Consider the following 24,281-nt stretch of genomic DNA (forward strand, 5'->3'; position numbering starts at 1 on the left):
ATCAGGTGTTCACATATTTACTTTTGGACATGTAGTGCATGTGCCAGTAATCTTTTTTTATGAGAACATGAATTAACTGACTGATATTGAAAGACATGGAGCAGAAGAACCCCTTTTTCAATGAGTGCTCAAATGCTACCTAAACATGCTGTCTACATCACCTTCTGACTGGAATGCACTCTCAACATCTACTTGTTTGATTTTGTGTATGATTGACTACATTTACATGCACATCGATTTTCCAATATTAATTTGGCAATATTCTAGTTGAGTCATGTAAATGACACAATCCGATTGGTCAATTCAGATTAAACAGAATTTGATGTGCATGTAAACGAAGTCAGTGTAGATTGTCTAACTAGTGCAAAACAGTGCAAAAGGAATGTTAACAAATATTTTAGATGTCATTATTTTTGAGGTAAAGCGTTCAACATAACATTTCAACATAATATGTGAAAAGATTTTAAGTCATAATTTTGATATTTTGATTTCAACAAATCAAAATAAAATTATTATAAATAAATCTATATTTTAAAATAAGTCAAAATTTCAATATACTTTTGCTAAAAAATACTAAATTTCTTTCTCTTCCACTAGGCAAAAATAAGTTTCCATACTTAATTGTGTAATCTGTGTCAAGTCTCTGTCCATGCCCATTTAAACTGAAAACTACACTTCCCATGATCATCTACCTAATAGTGAACTACAAGCCTTGCCACATGACCCATCACATGAACTATAGCCCTGTTCAAGCGCCACACTTCTGATTACTCACACCTGTTCGCAATCACCTACACCCTTTAAAAGTCTCACGCTGCGTATTGTTTATTTGGTTTTGACTCTACTGTCTTCCTCAATCTGTTATAATAAAACCCTGCATTTGCATTCAAACCCATGAGTCTGACAGAAGAGTCTGAAAGCTACATCAGGTGGTAGAGTTTGTGTGAAACGACAACAGCTAGACACCATCCACACCACATTAAATGAACTATATAGCCATCTTCAGCAGCTAGCCTCCATCTCTTTTATAGTTGGACATCAAAACAGGACGGAGATATCCTGTTCAACAAATAGCACAGAGATCCAGCGGAATACCAAGGTGTCCTCCTGCAGTGCTTGTTTTATCTCTCTTCACAGTGCCACATCACGGATGAGAAGATTTTTCAGTTGATATCCCTCCTCATCGGCAAACCTGGGCTACAGTGGTGTGGTTCATTAGGGGGGAGGTCACCCACACAACCATCTTGCAACCATTTTGGCACTTTCTTTCTCAACATATTGCATGAGCCAGCTCTTAATCCTGCTCTCTGCCAAGGACTCCAACAAGATGCCTTCACAGAGCCAGCCATAATGGTCACTCATCACTGGATTCTCTAATTGATCTAGCCATTCTCTTGGACAAATTCCACCTACAGACAAGTATTCTCACCTAGAGGAGAACCAGTAACCTGAAGCCATGCACATTGGGCATGCCCAGCAGAACATCTGTAGCACAGAGACAAGGGATTGGGTTTCTACTGTGGAGAAGGCACATACATCATTGCAAAGTTTCCAACACAGATTCAAGAGTATCTGCAAAACTAAGCCGGGTAGACCAGCCACATGCTAATGCGGTGAGTAAAATGTGGTGTTACATCAGTCAGACAGGTTTGTTTTTGTTGTTAGAGCTGCTGGGAACTTCAGGCCAGAACTTTCCCCAAGTGCTTCTGATATTGAGCAAACCCCAGATATACTCTTAAGTACCATGAAGTATTTAGTGAAGTCAAGGCTTGTGCTACCCTTTTGTGTTTACACAAGGATGGTACTGAGCCTTATTCTCTAGTGCATTGTTTGTCCTTTGTATCTGCTTAATCTAGTCTGTTTGTTGATCTTCTGACTGTTTGCTTTCATTGGTATTGGCTTTTGGCTTGACCTTTTGGAATAAAAGATCTACAATTAGAGACTAATATGAATGTTGTAGGGGCTGAGAGCTTAGATTATTCGGTTGTCTTTTTCGGTGTTTAGGAATTAACAGAAAACTTTCTTTTCTTGCCTGTTTTTTAACAGTTGTTTGGCTTCTGAAGCTTTTACTTCCATTTTGAGAAAAAAACATTAAAAACAATTGTTAAAAACCTGATCTCATTAAGATTCTTGTTTGAGTAAGCAAGGATTTTATGGTTGGTGTAAACAAAGGATTTAGAGGATGATTGAGGGTCCATGTGCAGGAGGGTTTATTAGGAGAACTCATTCCAAACTCGAAGTTGTAACTATGGGATAAAGTGAGCTGAAAGTAAAAATTCAGGTTTTCTGCTTGTACCTATAGTTTGATGGACAGCAGGAACCAAACTCATGGTCACAGAAATAATAAGGTCCAATCATGTTTCACCAGACGAAAGTAAGAACCATTCATGTTTCATCTTTAATAGTAGTCCAGTTTATATCGTGTTTTCAGACATGGGATGGGCAAACACTGAGACATTGGTATGTAAATGCTCAAAATCACTTCCAATCATGTACATTTTTTTTTTTTTTAAAAAAACAGTGTTGGCAATATAATTGTCCATGTTCATCAAACCAAACTTGTAATGATGCATGTGATAATCCTACCTTTAATTAAATCTTTATCGTGTCCAAATCTGTTTGTCAGATTGTGTGTAAATGTTGTTGGCTTGGTGATTAGGTTAGCTAGCTAGTTAGTCTGTAGTGTAATTTAATCTCACACACACAGATTCAATTCTAGACATGCAAAAAAGTTAAGTATTTGAAACCTACCAAATGAACACAAACAGTATTTTGCTGCATTGTTTCTTTTGCCTTCCATGTTATCCCTATCCATATGTCCCAATTGAGTCTCTTAATTTTACCTTGTGGGTGGAGAGCCAAAATGTGTCCTATGTAAGTTACCTTTACATTAACATTAATGCAGCAGCTCAGCTCAGAGATAATTTGTCTTGCTCTGCTGTACAGAGAAAGATAGAAGATGGACAAAATGGAACCTGACAGATTTTTTTTTATTGTTTATTTTGAGCTTCCAAAACCCCTTTCTAAAAACAAATTGTACTTAAATTGTGTGAGATCTCAAATATACAGTCCACTACTACAAATATGCACATATAAAATGTTGTATTTACTTTTTGCCCAAAATCACAAACTAGAAAGGAGCAGAGCAGTGCCATGGCCCAGGGTAGCAGCAGCAACAATTCTGTAATATTTTTTTTTTTCTATAGTTTGGTATGAGATCTAACTGAAACTCACTAAGACTTGGATTAACAAGGCCAGAGGACCTGACATCATCAACCCGAGGGTGCTTAAAGTGTGTGCGGAGCAGCTGGCAGGAGTGTTTCAGCATCTTTTTGACCTCTCCCTGAGGCTGAAGAAGGTGCCTAAGATCTGGAAGACATCCTGCATAGTCCCTGTGCCCAAGAAAGGATGTTCCAGCATGCTCAACATGTAATGAAGACCCTTGAGGGGCTGGTCCTGCAGCACCTCAGGCCCCTGGAACACGACTGCCTGGATCTGCTTCAGTTTGCCTCAAAGGCTGACATCGGTATGGAAGATGCCATCATCGACCTGCTTCACAGAGTTTACACACCTGGAGAGGCCACAAAGCACTGTGTGGATCATGTTCTTTGACTTCTCAAGTGCTTTTAACATGGTCCAGCAACTTCAACTGGGTGAGAAGCTCTCTGTGATGTGAGTGGACCAGGACCATATGACCTGGATTACAGACTACATCACCCACAAGCCACAGTACGTCAGGCTGCAAAGCTGCTTCTCTGACAACACTGAGGCCCTCTATAGGACAGAGCAGGATGTTCTTTCTGAGGAGACTCAGGTCTTTTAATGTGTGCACTAGGCTTCTACGGATGTTTTGCTTGTCTGTGGTGGCCAGTGTTATCTTCTTTGATTTGGTATGCTGGGGGCCTTGTGGTGCCAACGAACTGAGCAAGCTGGTGAAGGCCAGCTCTGTGGTGGAGATGGAACTGGACAGTGTGGAGGCAGTGACTGATAAGAGGATGAGGGAAGCTGAAAGCTGTGAGCTGAGGAGGCTCGGGAGCAGGTTCATCCACAGATGCATCCAGCTACATGCCTCAAATGTCTGGGGGGCTCTTTTGTGCCAACAGCCATCAGATGCCACAATACCCAGTACCTACAATGCCACAATACCCAGTACCTCCTACTCCATTTACTGAATCACATACACACACTCGTCATTGCACAGATATTGCACACGTACAAATAGAACTCTAGCATCTGTACATACTTTCAGATCTATTTTATTTCATTATTTCTATTGTTTCTACTATTTCTATTACTTCTATTGTATAGGTATTTATGGAAATTCTTTTCTTTTCTTTGATGTTACTCCTAATACTTGTGCTGCTGTGTCAACTGAATTTTCCCTACAGGGGCTCAATAAAGGTACATCTTATCGACCAATCTGAGCAAATGCTGGGATTGGCAAGACTTCGCAATGAGGCAATGCATGCATTGGCTTTATATTCTTTACAAAGTAGAAAGTAAACTGGAAGCAATAAATCTGACCTTACAGGGAGGTGTAATGTCCAAAGCTGGCACAACAGTTGGATTTTATTTAAATTTGTATGATTTACTGTATACATTTGATTTTATAAAAACTCATAAGTTATAAATTCCAACCATGCCCTTAACTATAACATTTGTAACATTTTATACACTGTAGATTGAGTTGAGTTGAGTGCAAATTGTTATGAAGTGTGAAACCATGTTGTTTATTGCTATCTTTGTTATTGTGCTGGGATTTGTTGCTAGGCTTATAGGCATAATAACTGCCTTTGTCAATATGCATTTTGATAAATTGGGAATTGCAATTATATTATTCATATTTAGGGAAACTTGAGTTTATTGCTCCAACAGTTGCTCTGTTAACTTTTAATAAGACTCACTTAAGACAAGCCTAAGCCAGCCCTCGAGTAGCTGCTTATGAGCAAGACCTCACTACAGAGTTCTGTTTAGTACTGATTTCACTGATTGATGGAAAAATATATAGCAAATTAGCTGGCACTGATTGCACCAGCTGAAAGGCTGAGACAAGAGAAGGCATTTTAAAGTAGCAAAAAAACATGCCTGGGTGCTAAAGTACAAATTGAGTTTGTGGAGTCAAGCGACACGCTCACAGCTGTCTCTGTTAAACTCCATCCAGCAGCGCTGAAGAGCTGAAATGAGTTTGTCTCATCTGTTTCCTCAACTGGGTCTGACCCTAGAACTGAGAGATGCAAGGAACCACGGCTGAAATGCGATAACGATACAGCATGTCTAACACTATAGAGAAACCCAATTTACCACAGCTGGAACAAGATTGTGCAAGGTGAAGAAAATGTTACTCCTTTGAGGTCTGGGTTCAGCTATACTGTAATTGGATCATTTATTGGTCTAAAGCTTACATCAGTGTCTCAGTATTTCCTACTGAATTTTCTCTTATAGCAATGTACTCAAAGTGTACTGAGCTTGATTGACAAGGGAACTAGAGACTTGGCAAAGATCTAAAAATTTTATGTCAGGTATTTAGGACATTTCAGAACTGGTTTATTTTCTAGGCACAAAAAGAATGTGGGAAAATGTTGAAACTAAGTTTGGTTAAAATAAATTGTAGGCTCTGTTTTTGTGTAATGCTAGTAAATGCAGAATGTCTCACTTAGGTGGCCACCAGGTGATTATTTGGGGATATTGTTCCTAGCACCATCATTAGATTTTGAGGGATGAACAGAGAAGTCGTTTTCAAAAATGGAAGGTGTTGGATGGTGATTATTGCTCATCTATAAAACCTTCAGTTTCCTCAATATCAGCTAACTGATGGTTATTTGCTTTGAGAATTTGTAACACAGGCCATATACTCATGTTGCAACACCAGTGACTCCAGTGTCTTTATGCATCATTTCAAGATCGTAGTGTAATATTAGGGTATCAATCATCATTATGCTTAGGCTCCTGTAGCCACAATTCAATTCATTTGATTCATTTCAGTTAGCTAGATCCACAAAGATCTCGAAATATAACTACTGGTCTTAACTATTATTCCATGGCACCTAAGCAGCTCTGTACTCAGAGGCCCATGTGACAAATTTCTGCCACTTGGTCATATTAATGTTTAAATTATAGGTATGCACTGCAACCTGTAAGCATGACTTTTGCATGACCAGTAAGCAGCTCATGTCATTCTGTCTATATTCATCATTGACTTTCATGTTTCCTCTTTAGTGCTTTCGGATACCTGTATAGAGCAACTATTGGTATATTTAACCCCTAGAATGGTTTATAATATTCAATATGTGCTAGAATGTGTCTGACAAACTTTATTAAAGTAATGTAACCTACTTGTGGTCGATCTGTTGATACACACAACAAACTCCCAGAACTGTTTCATTGAAACTTGTCTAAAATGAGCAATGAGAATGGTTTAGCTAGGTGAGTATGTCCTTGGTCAGATCTAGTTAGCTTGCTAATGTGACTATTTTTACACACTATATTTCTAAAAAAGCTAGTTTATGTACTTCTATACAGTTATTGATAAGTTTTAAGAATGTATGCTTGCAAAACCGTGCATCACACCTGCTCAAAACAAACAACAGACTAAACTATTTGTTCATTTCTTTTGTTTGAAAGAAAGCTCACAGAATCTGTAGATTGTTAGGTGGCAGATACGGATGCAGATGCAGGTATGGAGCAGCTTTATCATGAATAATAGCAAACAAATCCAAGACGTAAGTCAAAAGCGTAGGCAATAAATGGGCAGTGGTCAGGTGATGAGCAAACAGCATAAACTAGACAGGACTAAGGCAAGAATGTGAAAACCAAACAAGATCTGTAAACCAGGTAGACAATCACTATAATCAGGCTTGGTAATGACTGGTGAGAGAAACAGAGCGTATACTTCGCAAATTGTGTGTAATGAAAGTCCTTATGTACTGTAAGGCTGTAATTGTGCACAGGTGTGAGTCATCAGCAAGATGGCAGTCTCTGTTGTTGCTGGGTGTTGTAGTCTGTGGCAGCCATGTTTGTAGGCAGCGTTGTACTCTGGGTAATATAGTTGGATACTGTTTCCACTATTGACATGAATTGCAAGAAAATAATCTAATATTCAATCCCTGCTGTATGACAGCACCAAAGAGGCATGTTGCAAGTTTATCCATGTAGACCTAAATGCAATACTCCTATGATTTGCTGAGGTCCGCTGCTTTGTGCCTAATTTTCTGCTAATAGCTGTCATTTTAAGCATAATTTTACAGCTGTACTGTCTTCTCGACTCAAGGAGCACAAATGTGTCCTGTACAATGTAGTTAAACTTTTCTTTAAACCTTATATTTGTTTATTGTTGATGCTGCTGTGGTTAACACGAGCATTACTGCTTACTGTATTCATGCTGGTTTGAGTGTAAATATAGGACTGTGTTTAGGTTTGAAAAAGTTTAATTTGGCTCTACTTGTTACTTTGTGCTTTGTAGTGATGAGTTGTATGTAAAAGAGTTGACACTTGGGCTGGTTCTTTGAGGTGAATGTAGGATAAAAAGACAGGATTCTTCTTCAAAATCACATACACAAATTAAAAAAAAAAAAAAGATGCTCCTTATCCATCTTTTCACTAATTCCATCTTCAGAACCCTAATCTGTTTGTTGATAGGTTATTAGAGCAGTCTTAAACAAATATTAAGTAGGTTTTCTCTTAATTTGTGCAGTTTATCATCTCAAAATCATATGATTGCATTTCTATTATTGCATTTCTCAGTACAATTATTGGAAACAATTTTATCACTGTCTCACTTGCATTACTCACAAGATGCAATTACAGTTCAATACTTTTCAAAGAAATTAATGTTTTCTTATACATAGGCTCCTATATAAGAATCATAGCATTTTTATTCATGTACAATCAGGTTTCCCTATTAAATGAGAAATAGTGTAGGAAGAAAATGAAATGCCTCAAGCACTTCTCAAGTTCTTTGCTCTGAAGGATTTTTCCAGTCTCTTACATAACAATAAAACTCAACAGAGACCCACCGCAGAGATTTATTCATGTTTATGTTCATTTCAGTACTTTTCCTGTAGTGAAATTAATCCAGTTATTAGGAAATTCAAACAGATTAAGAAGTAAATTTAAGTACAGTTTTGACAAATGGAAAAAGGAAAGCTGTGGAATAGTGGGGGGGGAAACAAACATGGAAGAATACTGAAGCATGCATAATGCCTGGATTCCAATATGAGATTTATACAATCTTAACTGATGTCTTAACTGATGAGATGAGTGATATGTGAGAACTCTGATATAATAACAGATTTTTTTGTCTTGGATCATCCTTCAGATATCAAACCTCCTCACCCCTCATGATTTGTCTAGAATAAAACACCAGAGGTGCCAACGTGAAAAGGCAGAAAAGGCATTTCACTGAAGGGGAAAGGACACAGCATGTGAAAGGCATTCATTTGTTTCTGGAAGTAGTTCTTTCCATCAGCAGGGACACAGGAAGGTTTTAAATTGGGGTTGCTGGAATTTTAAAGGTGCGATAGTCGATTTTTATTTATTTATTTATTACTAGTACAAATAACCTGGAAATATATGTAGAACATTATATAAAAATAATGTTATAAGCCAATAGACTCAGCAGAAGTGAATTACAGAAAACCGAGTTATGGTCCGTAGTGCTTGTTTGCGTTTTGATGGGCCTCTTCTCAGTCATTTTATAGACACTCTTTAATTTCAGACTAACTCCTGTGAGCAAAAAAAAAAAATCTATGCTTCAAAAAAAGTAATAAAATAAAAATAACAAGAAAACCAATAAAACTGGAATAAACACATGCCCAATTTTGACAAAACTTAATGCACCTTTAAGTGGCATACATGTGTATTATTATAGCATTTGCAAGGAATCCTGACCCCACTTCCTGTGTCCTTCTCTGCCTTGCTATTTTCTTATTGTTTGGCTTCATAAAAAAAAAAAAAAAAAAAAAAAAAAGCTGTCTTGTCCACTGAGGTGCGCTAGGGTTTTTGTGGTAAAATTCTGTTTACTTTCTCTGCCTGCAAGGATATTCTTGTTAGAAATATTATCACTTCTGAAACACCTGACTGCACCTAGAGCCTCGCAGAATTCTTCATGACCAAACGTGACTTTGGTTCAAAACAAATATGGTGCGCAACGGTTCATCTCGGCTCCCGGCTCAGTTATCAGTCTTTCATGATTGCATTTTCACATGACTCAGTTGGTGTTCCCCTGCCACTACAGCATGTTAAGTAGTACATATTGAAAATCTTTAATATTTACAATTTTAAATCAGGATAGCTATGACTGCAGAGGGGTTAAAATTGAATTTTACACACACACACACACACACACTACAGAATAATCTGAGAAGATAATCTTTTAAGATCAGCCTAAAATCTGGATGTGAATAAGAATACGTTGTTTATCCTCTTATGTGTGCAAACTATCAAGCAAAACTTACTTACATTTGAATTATGTACTTTTTATTCCATATAGTCCAAAACTCATATCATTAACATTTAGCTGGGCTGTGTTATAACAGAAGAAAGATGTAAATAGCCAGAAGTCATGATCTGCACTGACAACAAGCATGATATATACTGAAATATACAGCAGCACAACACTGCCATTACATTTCCCAATGCAGGCTATAATACCTCCACTACAGAGGCGGTGGAATTGCTTTTTTCTGTGCTAGAGGGAAAAGATTCTCCATTATCGTATCTGTAGCAGCTGCTGCATTTATTAGTGAAACACAAAGTAAACAGCAAAAAAACTTGTGATCACATACCAAGTATTTGTACCTTCTCACAGGCTGCTGAGTTTCTACAGCAATTTATCCACTAGAAAAAACATTTATGAAGACATGTGGCCTGATTTACTAAAATCCCTAGTAAAAAGTGCAAATTTGTGCATATACTGAAATAAATTGCGTGTACAGACGGTCAGCTTGTTGCAGGATTTTTTTTACAAAGAATAATTGTGTTAAAGATGTCAGGATGAAAACAACATGTAAATGTGGTATTTGTGTGCACCACATGTTTTTGATAGCTATGATGAGAGAATCTTAAAAAAGAACCAAGGGAGAGTAAATCTGATCCGTGCCACATATGTGTAATTGCACATCAAATATTATACAGATTGAGTTTGAATCCCAATGATGCTACAGCAAATCCTTGGTGAGAGCCAAGCGAGCAAAACTGACTCTGCTCTCTGGGTGAGAGGGATTATGCTCTCCCCTGTCAATCATAGTGACATTAGCGCATGTAGCTCATGTATGCAGAAGAGGGTGGATAGCACTGTGGGCGGAGTGTGTTATGCTGCCCAGTGACACATCATGAGCAGCAGTTTGAAAAGATGCAGTTGAATTTATATGTTAATAATACTCATACTATTTGATAAACTATATTTGAGAAAAATAATTTAATTTAAGATACTGAGACATAATTATAACTTTCTCATTATTAAAATTTAGGAAAGGTATGATGTGTGTTCACCTGGTGGAAACTGCAAATGACTTCCACAAAAGTAAAACCTTCTTTCAGACCAAATTGACCTTCAGTTCAGAGTTTCTGTAAGTTTTTTTTTTTTTTTTTTTTTTTTTTTTTTTTTTTGTTAATTAGGATCTATGATGTTCCTCTCAACCTTAGCTTGAAAATGGAATAGGACTCAAAATGAAGGACCAGATCATTCATTCCTTTGTAGCTGGATATTCATAGTTATTTTTGGCTATTATAAAACAAACGATATGTGGAATTTCCCAAGGCTCAGTTCTAGCACCACTTATAACCCCTAGGTTTATGTGGTTTCTGTAAAGGTAATGGGAGGAGGAGCCAGCTTGGTATCAATTAGCTATATTGTCTCTGACAGTAGTGCTGGCTGTCATTAAAGTCAAAAGTTTATAGTGTATAAATGCACTCATTCTAATTCATTTTACTTTCTAAAGTGAAAACTTATTCAGTGGGATACTCCACAAGAATAAAAAAAAAACATTTAAAAAAATGCTGTTGTTCAGCAAAGAAACAAATAATCATTGATAATTGTTGAGAATTTTATTATCATTCATGGAAGGAGTCTCCAGTTTTCCACCACAAGAAAGTCTTCAGGAAAGTGGGCTTTTGCTTTGTGTGTTTTTTTTTTTTTTTTTTTTTTTTTTCTTTTTCTTTTTCTTCTTAAGGGGGCGACATGGAAAAACTGTGGCTTTTTGGTCTTATTTGCTTTGAGAGCACACAGTATGTGATAGCAGTGCATTCCATGACAGTAAATGTAACTATAAACTGATAAAAAAATAATAATAATTTAATGAATTTAAAAAAGTTAGTATTTATCAGTATTTAGGCATAAATCCCATGCTTCGGAACCAGCAAGAAAACCACGGTGTAAAGTTTACTATTCATCAGTGCTGTGACTGAGTGTATGTTCATAAAAGTTATGGTGACCAAGGTTTATCATGACATTTGATATTTAATCAGACAGCAAGGATGCAGCTAATGTCAAACTGCAAATTAGTCATTATTAGGTTGTTTAAGAAAGGTGTTTTTTTTTTTTTTTTCTTTTTTAAAAAGAGAGAATAAATGAGAGCCCAGGTTCCAAGTATTCTGCCAAGAATCCCTGCAGTATAAATGTGATTTTTAAAATGAATTTTTCATATTTATTTGATACACTGAGTCACAATCTCAGCACTAGCAGAGTCCTGAAAGACATTGAAATGTACAACCTGCTATTATAGAATCTCTCTCATCCATTTTAACATGAAGCAATGCATTTCTGTGTCTGATTTCACCAGTGAAAGAGTAAAGATGGTGACAAGATGCAAGGTCAGGAGCTGAAATAATGGGAGTGGGACGAGATGCAGAGGAAGCGTGTCTGCATTTATCACCATGATAAAGCTTGCTAATCTTCCTCCAACAGCCCACACAGCCATCACCTCGTTTTCAGACAACCTTCATTTTTATCTCCACACACTTCAGCATAAACGGGGCTACTTCAAAAAGTAGACAGGAAACAACTGCAGAAATTTTGGTTGTTTTCAGTGGTTATACAAGCCCGCATTAGGATTATTCTAGCATTTTACAAATCACTCTGTAGATGTCTACCCTAGTACTTAATGCTAGTCAAGAAGCGAATACTGTGAGATACAAAAACAATGAATAGTCAGATCATTCACCAATGTGAGTCATAACCAGTGTCGAACAAGCTAGTTTGCGAATATAACTTGCCAAGCTATTTTAAATTTGCTAAACTACAACCAAACTACCCTTTTTTTTCTAAAATAGCTTGATACACAGAAACTCATTGCACTACTCTCAGTTCTGGAAATATAGTATCTAGCTGTCTAAATACCCAAAATGGGGGAACTAGCATTCATGCTAATGGCATGTGGATATTAAGAATTTTCTAACATATTTTTAAAAAATAATTAATATATTAATTAATAATTAACTAATAATTAATTAATAATTTTAAAACTATAATTCTGGGTAATAGGGTTGTACTTTCAAAGTAACCTCTTCAGTCAAAATCACATCATCGTTGAACATAAAGGCAAAAGAATGTTAGAAATTAATTTTCTTTTTCTCACGATCAGCAAATTCGGATGATGCAACTTCCTGTCAAATTGTGAAATATTCCAAATATTTCATGAGGGTTATTGAGTTCAGGTAACAGGGTTGAGTGAATGTTGCGGAACTAAAGTGTACTTAACCAATAATGGATGTGTTGCGGAAAAGGATATTTCAAGCACGTAATGCTAAATGGATTCACACATTAATGCAATAATAACATTTTGAAGGATTTTAATGATTATATTTCACAGTACATGCACATAGGTTGTTGTCATTAAGGACATTTTTCATGGGTTTAAAATGTCTTATCTTTGCATTACACACACACAGTATTCGTCAATGTAATATCAGTGAGAAACAAATGGCACCCTAATTGTGGAATCAATCACATAATGCAGTAGACAAATATTTCTCAGCGGTGAAATTTATTGTTATTCCACATACATCTAAACTTTTCTAGTTCTATTTTTATGGCCTGAAGTGAACGGGACTATGCTGATGTGGCAGATATTGCTCAACTGGAGGTGTGACTTATTGTGTATTTTATTACTTTCATCGAGCACATGTAAAACATCTAAAGCTTTCAGTTTTTTCCTCCTCCATCTCTCCATATTGAGGTTTTGAATCTGCTCTCTTCTTTTAGTGTGCAGATAAATAAATAGTGTGTGATTGGCCATAGCTGCTTAGGTTGCGCATTTGTCCTGGATGATTGGCTAGTGATGGATAAGTGTATATGTTTGGTTTTGTTTTTTTTTTCTCTTTTGTTTTTTTCCAAATATTGCACCCAAAATGTAATGATGTATCTCATAGTGATGAAGTTTAACTCTTAATTGTCGTATTACCAACCCTTTGACTCATATTATGGCTCCCCGTCTGTTTACTGATTTGTGTGGAAGCATCTCATTTGATGGACGAGTCTCTGCATGTGGGCCGCTTCTGAAAATTTCATCATGTTTCTTTGGGGCCGCCTTGAACACTGGGGGTCTGAAGCAGCCAGACAGAGAATCAGTTTTAATGCTCGCCCCTGATGTCCATCCTCTCGAACACATCCAGCAGCGTTATAGCTGTGGGCCAGTGGTCCCATCTCAAGCAGAGTGAAATATGAGTCGTCTCTGTTTCTTCTGCTGCAGAGGACTCTGTGTGGCTCATCAGAGCTCAGAGACTACACCGGGCTGGAACTCTCTCTCTCTCTCATAAATATGTCCTTTAAATGAAAACACGCCCCACATCCGTTCACCATTTAATTGCTTTATTATCCAGACATTCAAAATGATGTACATTAGCATAAATGTCTTTTGGCTTTATGAGATTAAAAATACACTTTGACTACAGATGGAGAAAGCAGGGAACCTTTTGTGAATGTGAGAATGATAAATCACTGAAACACACGATCCACGCATAGTTACAGTCTATAGTCTGTAGTACCATAGTGGCAACAGAGAAGTATTTATGTCCTGACAGGTAGGATAACAGAGAGGCTTTTTTTTTTTAAAAATCCAGATCAGCATAAAATTTAACTTGTTAAAAGTATACATCAAAAGAAACTTTTATATTACAATTTAATTTTTAAAAGAATGTCTGAAAATATGGAATTGAATGGTTTAATTTATAAACACAAGCTATTTTACATATCAGAAAAATATTTTTAACAAATAAATTTATCTCAGGACTATATATTATTAAGTTGTTATTATTAAAAGCAATAATGCCAATCTTGAATATAATAATAATAATAATAATAATAATAATAATAATAGTAATAATAATACATTCTCAATAAATACTACTACTATGTATGGAAAAAGTATTATTATTACTAGAAGGATTAGTAATAGTAACAGTAATTTATTTATGAACCTTTAAAATATTATTGTTACTGTTATACTACTACTACTGCTGCTGCTGCTACTACTACTAATAATAATAAAACAATACTAAATATTATTTTTCAGCAAAATACTTTGCATAGTTTTAATGATAAAATGTGATAAAATGAAAGTGAAAACTACTGATAATATTAAGATATTAAAAGATCTATGAACCAGTTCCTCCTTTCGAGGCTGAGAATAATGACTTTGCTTATGGAGAAACTGGTCATTTTGTAAAACTGAATGATAAACTTCATGTAATATAATATCTATATATGAACTATATATTATTTGTTTGGAAATAAAGATAAATGTTACAACATGGGGGGAATAAAAAACAATGTGTTTAGCTTCTATCAGAAATGTATGCTGATAATTGACTATTTTTATGTTGTGTAAGCACTACATGGGCATTACTGATAGAAATTATTCAAAAATCTCCTTTGGCGCCTGGAGTTTTTCCTCTGACTCCATCATTGATGATTAAAGTCATTCAGAAGCGTTCTTGCCTGTAAATCAGTCAGTGTAGAAATGCCGATCCTCCGCCTTTGTTGTTTCTCATGATGCATCTTTTAAGCCTTGTACAATAGTCAAAGCTACAAGAGGATTATGTTTATTCTCCTCAAATGAGAAGGATAAAATCTGAAAATGTCATTTCACTCGTGCACCCTCTTTCAGCACTGCTGCTGTTTTTCTTCAGCATCACTTCAAACTTCATGAGTTGTAAATTACTTATACACAGATATAGATGAGGAAGAAGTGGCAGTGAATGGAGCATGCATGGCTTAGCGCTCGCTTTGTGTCTGCATGCTGAACAGAAAACAATACAGAGCGATTGAGAGTTACAGACATTGGGATTTCAAAGTGTCTAACAACGCCTTTCTGCTGAGAGAGTCCGGTGTGAGTTAAAAAAGAAATGCTTTCCAAGCATAAGAACACAGCAGATGCCAGAGATTCAAGGTGACTGTAACACCAGCATTGCTCGCAGCACCAAACTGGTGTTAAGACACTTGCAAAGAGAAATACACTCTGCCATTTAACTCGAGTAAATCACTGAAGAAGGACTGTCCAATTTGCTGCCAGTTTTCAGGCCCATTTAATTGACTGTCCCATTATCATCACAGGCAATTTTGTATAGTAAGGTGGCAGGTTAGTGTTAGTGAAGGGGTTTCACATGTACATGTCCAGGGGTTTCCTCGGGGTTCTCCGGCTTCCTCCCACCTCCCAAAAACATCCCGGTAAGTGGATTGGTGAGTCTAAATTGCCAATGTGTGTGTGTGTGTGTGTGTGTGTGTGCGCGCATGTTCCCATGTGATGCACTAGCATCCCATCCGTGGTATATTCCTGTCTCATGCCCAGTATTCCCAAGATAGGCTCTTGATCCACCATGACCATGAGTGCAATAAAGCACTTACAGGTGAATTAAAGAATTAATGAAATTGTGTCTAGTTTTTTCCTGTCTCTTACAGTTGTGTCTATGTACATCTGTATTGTGCACCAAATAACCAGTATATCTGTGTTTTTAACAAAGTGGGTGTGGCCTCTTTCTTTCTTTCTTTCTTTGAATTAAATTTGAACCCCACTGTGCTCTCAGAAACCCTGCAGCACACTAGACAAACCCCCAGATGTATAAAATGTAAGCACTGTCACCATGGTATGTGAATTCTGGCTCTGAAAGTTCCTCAACCTCAACATCATCACTCCAGTTTATGCTTGGGGTAAACTAGAGATGTGTCAGGGAATGTCTTTTAAAATCCTGCTTGTGCAGTTATTATTTGTGGTACATTAGCTGCCCAAAAGTTTAGACAGTCTGATCACACCATATGTATCCATTGAACATCCCATTCCAGATTTAGTCCTCCTTTGCTGTCATAATAACGACCACTACTCTTCTGGGAAGGCTTTCCACTAGATTTTGGAGTGTGCCTGTGGGGATTTGTGGGCACTGATGGAGAGTGAGGAGCTCTGGGGTGCAATTCGGTGTTTCAATTCATCCCGAAGCTGTTCAGTGGGGTTGAGGTCATGTCTCTGTGCAATACACTCAAGTTCTTGCACTCCAATCTTGACAAACCATGTTTGCATGGAGCTCACTTTGTGCACAGGGCATTGTCATGCTGAAATATCGTGTAGTTGGTTCTATTTCTCAAAATATAAACAAACTAGAAGGCAGTTACAAAGGGGGAAGGATTGAACACTACATCACGCAGTGCTGTACACTGAACGAGGTCTCGGGTCATCTGTCCTGTGAGCTTCATGTCTGCTCATGGGTTCCCAGTCCTGAGTGCATCTCTCGTTTCAACCTGATGACCTATGAACCATTCTGGCAAGCTTTCTTAAAAAAGAATCTGTTTTAATTCTGAATAATGATTCTACACCCATGTTACCCTGCATGAGACTGGCATCTCATCCAAGATGTATTCTTACCTCATCTCCAGTGTTCCTGGGATTAGTTATTGATCCTGTGACCACCTTGATCCTCAATAAGATAAAGGAGTTGCTGAAGTTGAATGAATTAATGATCTTGTGTCTTGTCAGCCTTCCCTGTGTTCACATGCTACCTTTCCACTGGACAGTGCAGCACAGCTTGACTAGGCTCAGCAAATCATGTCTAATCCTCCACGTTGACGCTGTTTCCACCACCAAGCAAGCTGTGCCATACTTAAATATCCATTAGACTTGTCCAGGTACTTTGCGAGCCGATCGGGACATTTGAATGGAGCTAAAATAGTGCAGACCATCAACTGGTCAAGCAGTCAGCTTCCTATTCACTTGATTTGTGCACTAAACAGATATAATACCTAGTGGCCTCACACATAGTGTAGAAAGACATTCCGATTCAGCCTTAGATATATGTCTTGTAGTGATTTAAGAAAAATCATTTGGTTGGATTAAAGTATGTTATGTTTTGGTGTGTGGGCAGCCATAAGTGAAAGATTAAAGTCATGCTTGTGTTTGGGTCTGAGCTTCACAGAGAGATGCCTGGTTTTACTTCTTTAGATTTCGAGTAGTATTTCAGTACTTGTCCTTATCAAGTCACCTCCAGAGAAATGCTGCATTAACTCAGGATTAAGTGATGGAAAGTGACAGATAGTCAGGATACGAACAGTCCTGTGTGTGGATTTGTTACAGATTCATGGCAAACTGCATTGTTTGGTTCAGAAACACTGTTTGTTTGCCTGTAAATTGATTGTGGATTATTTAAGTCTATTTAAGTGTTCTGATCTTATTGTGCGACTATGATTATGATTTTCAGATTTGTGCTAATAAACAACATGCCTAGCTTACACAACTGCATTCTGTGAATTAGCACAGGCTACAATTAGCTCTTGGGCCTGATCTAGAGTAGGTACTTTTATTTAAATCAGGAATCATTGAGACTAAATTCACCACACTGAGCATCACTGACTGGTCAAGAACAAGCTATTTATTGTCACAAATAAAATCTTAATTCAGAAACATCTAGAAATAACTTGTCAGCAAAGTGCTCTCTCTAAATATTTTCTGCCTGAACTGACACATAAGATAATGGCATATCTAGGACAGCTGCCTTCAAAAACTGCTCAGCTGAAGGCATCTCAGAAGGCTGCACTGTATGAAAACCTTCAGTTTGGACATGACTCGATGGCTTCTCTCTGCCAATTACAGCCTGAGTAGGCAGCAATTCATTGCATCATGTTTCTATTACACCCCAAGTGAGCTGCAGCTTCTGTCTAATGTTTCCACTGCTCTCATATGGGACTCGTGTATAGAGATTGGGTTATATTTGTGATAAAATAGACTAATAATACATCTCTGTTAGATGGATTTGACTCATAAGTTTGCTTCTTTTATTGGGTTCTCAATGCGGCTTAATGAAGAATAGACACAGCTTTCAAATCAAAATGAAGACATGAGTAGCACAAGCCTCAGGGAAATTAACTTCAATGATGCGTGCGTGTGTGTGTGTGTGCATCATTTCAGCGAGCATGCAATGCCTCATAATCAGGGAGCATGTAATGATTCAAAGTGATAATTGTGTGGCAGGCTGGGAAAACTTCACCTTCACATGATGAAATTTTGACATTTTCTGAAAGCTGTAAAGGTAAACAGAAAAAGCATTTTAACGTCTGCAGCGCAGGAACATGATAGACATTTTTAGGCGTAACTGATCACAAACGGAATTGATTAGGTTTATGTCTGTTTTGCTAACCAGCAACTTGATCAAATTGTGACATTCACTGTGTAAGGAAATCACATTTAGCTAGCAAGATTTTACACCTTTAGACAGACTGACTGTTGTTACTTCCATGTTTGTTAAACTGGATCCTTACACAACATGATCTGGATTATGTGGAGCATCCACTGTACAAATCCCTGTGTATGAGCTGTTACTATAGAAACAATGGCGTATTAGAACGAGTACAGTAGTAAAACCCTATTGTTCATGTTACAGCTGGAACTGCTGTCCGAGCTGTGCTGTTACAAAAATAATGCAGACCTTCTGAGGTTTCTTAAAGTTGAGGTGTTGAAGCATGTTATAGGCAGAAAAACATAATTTTAGCCAAAACCATATTTTTTGTCTTTTTAGCTATTTGCGAGAATAAAGCTACAGTGATATCCGATGGGTTTTCCCAGACCACCACCACATATTTATTCTGTGCAGTATGTGATTTATTGTGTGTGTGTATTGTGTGTGTGTGTGTGTGTGCGCACACCAAGAACAAATTTTGTAGAGTCAGAAGGTTTGGGAGAAATTTATTTTAGCCCATCTTCAACTAATTTTCTGTTAAGTACCTCCTGTGCTCTGTGATTTCTCAGAAGGATTTTTCTTTCAGGTTGTAAAATTGGAAACTTAAAGCAAGGTACAACTCTATTTACTATCAGACAGACACAATTTATGGGGCAGTGAGTGAAGGCAGAAGTGTAAGACTTATTTCTGACTCCGCAATTCCATTTTAGTTGATCTGTATAGAGCTTTTAACAATAGATATTCTCACAAAGCAGCTTTAGAGACTATATAAATATCAATAGAGAGGAAGTATAGTGGAAAGAAAAAGAGCAATATAGTCTCCATATGAGATTTTTAATATTCAGAAACGGCATTAATTTAATATCCTAAATTAAAAAAAAAAAATTAAATGAGAATTAAATGCAATTTAAACTTAATGAATATTTCATAATAGCTAGCAAGTGTGTTTTTCATTTCAAAAGAAGTTCCTTGTGGTGCCTCATTATTATGAGCCTATATTTTAAAAATTACATTTTGAAATTTGACCCTTATTATTTAGTACACTAATATGCGATTTAGGACTCAACCACAAGACTCTCCAAAATCATTAGGAAATGTTTGATCCTCTAACTACTCCTTTTATTCTTATTCTTATGTCTTACAGCAGTACTGCATGATATTCTGAGTAAATGTCACTTGAGATGTGTTTTATAGATGTCTTTTTTATTTGATCATGATCGTGGATAAAAATCATCCTTCAGAGTCATACAGTAAAAACTCATGGTTTGAAAAGCTGGAAGACTTTTCACATGATCTCTGATACACATACACATGATATGCAATTAAGCTACACTTTTATGAAAACAAACATTTTTTTTTTTAAAGCAAAAATGCCCAGGATTTATAATCCAATATGAGCAATATGCATACAGATGAACAAATAACTGTACAAATAAAAAATGCTATTTCAGTTGTTCATAGCACAAAAATATCCATGAATAGTATTATCATAAATAAATAATGAGTTTATATATTTTATATCCTCGAGGAAACATCCAAACATATCTTAATTGAAGGTTTGCGTTTATTGCATGCTGGAGAAGAGATGTTTCCAATTCTCTCCCTCTCTTTTTTTTTTTCTTTCTCCCATCACAAGCTTCAGTCTCGTGTTCAGCTGTAAAGTTTAAAGAGGTTGACCCTTTCATGCTTAGTGTCCACACTTATGTTTATAGCTAAATATAAGACGTAAATCACATCCAAATCACTAATTTTACTTAAATAAGTATCCCGATTTCTGACGCACTCTAGATTATTCGCCATTCTCAAACTTTCTACACAAAACCCCAAACGAATTAAATAATGAAATTATATTTTTTTTAAATTATGCCAGTCTCCAATGAACTTTGCATTTTTAAAAACTGAAGACTTTTTTAAACCTCTGAAATCAGCTGAATTATGCAACAGTCCTAAACTGCATAAATTCTGTACTTCATAAATTTTGTATAGAGAAAAATAATATTTTCTATCATTTCCATCATCAACATTAAACATTGTTTTAGACATGAATGAACTTTTTTTTTCAGGTCTAATGTCCTTTTTACTCATGGTATTCCTTAACATGGGTAATCCATTTACTTTTTTGATAGAAATTATATTTAGAAAAAGTGAAAATTCATGTGATATTCAATTCAATTAAAAAAAAGAATGTGGATATGTTTTTTAAAAAAATTATGCATGAAAGGTTGCATAACTGTAAAAGTAAAGACTATGCTAAGAGGCTCATTTGGAAGAAGTCTCCAGTGTCAGTGCTTTGTAACAGTCAGAGGTAAAGCTGTAACTTTTCCTTAAGACAGAGGATGTTGCACATTGTGGTTTCTCTTTTCAATATAAAGTGAGTAAATGACTGTTTATAGCTTAACTTGTATCTTTGATATGCAACATTATGTGTAACTATAACCGGATACAATGTATGATGTGTCGATCTTTAATAAATTAAAAACTGTAATTGTTGGCAAATTGCTTTGGTATAAGAGGCCACAAAAACCCCACCCAATCATTGATTATATTGAGTAAAGTCATGAGTGTGAGAGTTGAGTGCATAAGTTTGTGTACCCCAGGATAAAATGAAGACACATTTATTTTACCCAACAAGGTATTTAGTGTGTTAGGTTTCATAGATGAAACATATTTAGAGGAATATGTTACACTGAAAAAGTTCACTAAGGGCACTAAACATTTCCCTGTGTCTCATGGATGTAGCACTTCCTGTTTGTCAGATCCTGTTTTTGATTGACTGGTGATGGTGAACGTGTCACTTGGCGCAACAAATTTTGATCTACGAGCACGATACGCGTTACAAGTTAGGACGCGCCTACGAGGAGTCTGTGGTGCAACCAAAAATCTAAGCAAAATTCTAGCTAGTTTTAAATTAACTTCTCTGAACATATTGTTTATGATCGACTTCACACCATCAAACTTTCAACCGGTCCGTATGACTGCTGGTCTTTGGGTAACTTGGGCAAAAATAGCACTTCTTTTGGTTATCCACTTGCAAATGCATTGCTAAAAAGGTCAAGGTATTACTTTCAATTTTTCCACCTTTCATCTAGTAGACATAGACAATCAGCATAAGTGAATTAAGACTATAGACTTCCTCTAAATCACTGTGATTATCCAGACGTCACACTGGGAAAGTGTGGTAGAGGTCAGTGAGTTTGTGCTGAATCTATAGGAGGTTAATGTAGCACGTCTGAAGCTGTAATTACTTAAAAACCCCGAACAGCTGGGCCACCACGCTAACTGAATAGCAATCCAAAAACTAATCACAGATCTAGAGAAATGGAGAGTGGAGAGCACACACTCCAATTCAGACGCAATGGATGGCTGGTGTGGCCTTTCACTGCTGGACTGAAGGCAGCTGCAGCCCCGAGATTACAAAATGAGACTTAGGAACTGCAATCAGGACAGCGTGGTCTCATGATTGCAAAGTTTGCATGAGCCAACTTGCATGAAAATGTAAGTGGTTAAGGTTAAGGCTGATTTATTCATCAAAGAAAATCAAACGAAATGGCTGTCTCTGGCTTCCGAAGTGGTAGAATTGGTGGCTTCACATATCTCAGAGAAAGCACTTGTTACAGTGATTTTTACTCTTCATTGGTGGACTCAGGGGAGTGTCCCCTGTTTGGAAAAAAAAACATTGTGAATGTGTCCTCTAGCCCTTCAAATGGTAAATAAAGTGATGAAATGCCCTCTAGGATTCCCCTATGTGCAAGTAAACATGATGAAGGGCCATAAAGGGGGCCCTTCTAGTAGAGAAAATGAGATGCTGTGCCCTATAGGCTCCACTAGGTGCAAGAAAACATGATGTGCCCTCTAGAGTGCCCTTCCAGTTGAAAATAGTTGATGAAGTGCCCTCTAGGGTGCCATTCCAGTGGGAAAATGAGATGCAGTGCCATATAGGCTGCACTACATGCAAGAAAACATGATGAAATGCCCTCTAGGGTTTCCCTAAGTGCATGGAAACATGATCAATGGCCCTAATGGGTGCCCTTCTAGTGGAAAAAATGAGATGGTGTGTCCTATAGGCTGCACTACATGCAAGAAAACATGATGTGCCCTCTAGGGTGCCCTTATAGTGGAGAAAATGTGACGAAATGCCCTCTAGGGATCCCCTGTGTGCGAGGAAACATGATCAATGGCCCTAATGGGTGCTCTTCCAGTGGAAAAAAATGAGATGCAGTGCTTTATAGCATCCACTACTTGCAAGAAAACATAATGAAATGCTCTCTAGGGTTCCCCCATGTGTGAGGAAACCTGATGAAGTGCCTTCTAGGATGCTCTTATAGTGGAGAAAATGTGAGGAAGTGCCCTAATACCTGCCTTTAAAATGGAAAAAAAAATGCAATGAACACTATATGAGAAGAAACATAATGAAGTGCCCTCAAGCGTGGCCTTCCAGTGGACAATATGTGATACAATGCCCTATAGTCTCCCCAACATGCAAGAAAATGAGACGAAGTGCCCTCTAGGTGCTCCTGTGTGTGACAAAGTGTGCCCTCTAGGGTGTCTCTAAAGTACAAAAGTTACTACTATAGAGTTAATGCCCTCCAAGTGCCCGTTTTTTCCACCAAAGGCCATGCCTTTTTCAATTTTTTTTTGCCCCTGTCCCTCAGACAGCCTGTATCTGCCCCTGGCCATATCATTCTTGAATGGGTATTATATAAGAAATGCGTGTATGACATGTATTATAAGTGTTCTGGGATATAAAAGACAAATACTACAACCCCAACTGGGAATATGTTGACAATACATCTTAGAAACTAACATCTGATTAATGACAGTCAGCCAATGAATAAATTTTCCAATATGTCTAAAGCTATAAACAGAGGAATCTTAAGAACATCCATTAGCAGTAATGAAAAACAACGTGCCGATGTTTTCCTGATTAGCAGATGAGCTGCGTGTGATGGTATGAGTGTATGTGTGTGTGTGACTGTTTGTCTGTCTGTGCGCTATCTGGGTTCAATACATCACATGAATTCATATCAAAAAGGACTTTTGCTATAAAAGTGCTACTCAAGCAAATGATTCACAGAAACTGACTCAGAATCTGCTGAAAACACACTAGCCACGTTTATTGCTGAGCGTTATAATTAATGTTGAGCGGTATGATAAATGTTGAATGGTCTAGATAAATTTGCCTGTTCAGATAACTGAACTAAATCAATCAGATTTGTGAAGTACTGAAATGTTTAATCTCTTAACATTCACAGCCAGATTGTTATTGTTGTCATTAATTGTTATATCTGATTTCTTGGTGTTTAATACAAATGTCTAACCAAGCACCACAGATGGACAATAAAAAAAGTCAGTTGGGTCCAAATTTACTGCAGTAATATTTTATAATTCCAAGAAGCTTTGCCATTATTTTCAGAGACCTAATTTTTCAGGAATGGATATTTTTTTTTCTTAAAAAAAAAAAAAAAAAAAAAAGATGGCAGAAACAGGTTTATGCAACTTTATCATCTGCCCTTCAGTTGTATTTATTTGCTCAATCACCATTCCTAAGGTGACTTTCAGGTTTAATAAATCACACTGTGGGTGTTAATCAAGTTGCATAAACACTGACCTGTATTTAGCACTTTCAGACT

The 24,281-nt window shown here is 37.0% G+C and overlaps 1 long non-coding RNA gene across 1 annotated transcript in view; it reads left to right on the plus strand.

The window, feature by feature from the left end:
- The first annotated feature begins 845 nt into the window (after nucleotides 1-845).
- Nucleotides 846-24,281, plus strand: part of LOC113532272 (uncharacterized) — a 42,603-nt gene continuing 19,167 nt past the window's right edge. The window contains exon 1 of the long non-coding RNA XR_003403322.3: nucleotides 846-1,613. This is a non-coding gene — a long non-coding RNA (uncharacterized LOC113532272). The remainder of the gene's footprint in view (nucleotides 1,614-24,281) is intronic.

This window comes from Pangasianodon hypophthalmus, chromosome 19 (genome assembly GCF_027358585.1).
Source record: "Pangasianodon hypophthalmus isolate fPanHyp1 chromosome 19, fPanHyp1.pri, whole genome shotgun sequence".
NCBI lineage: Eukaryota > Metazoa > Chordata > Actinopteri > Siluriformes > Pangasiidae > Pangasianodon > Pangasianodon hypophthalmus.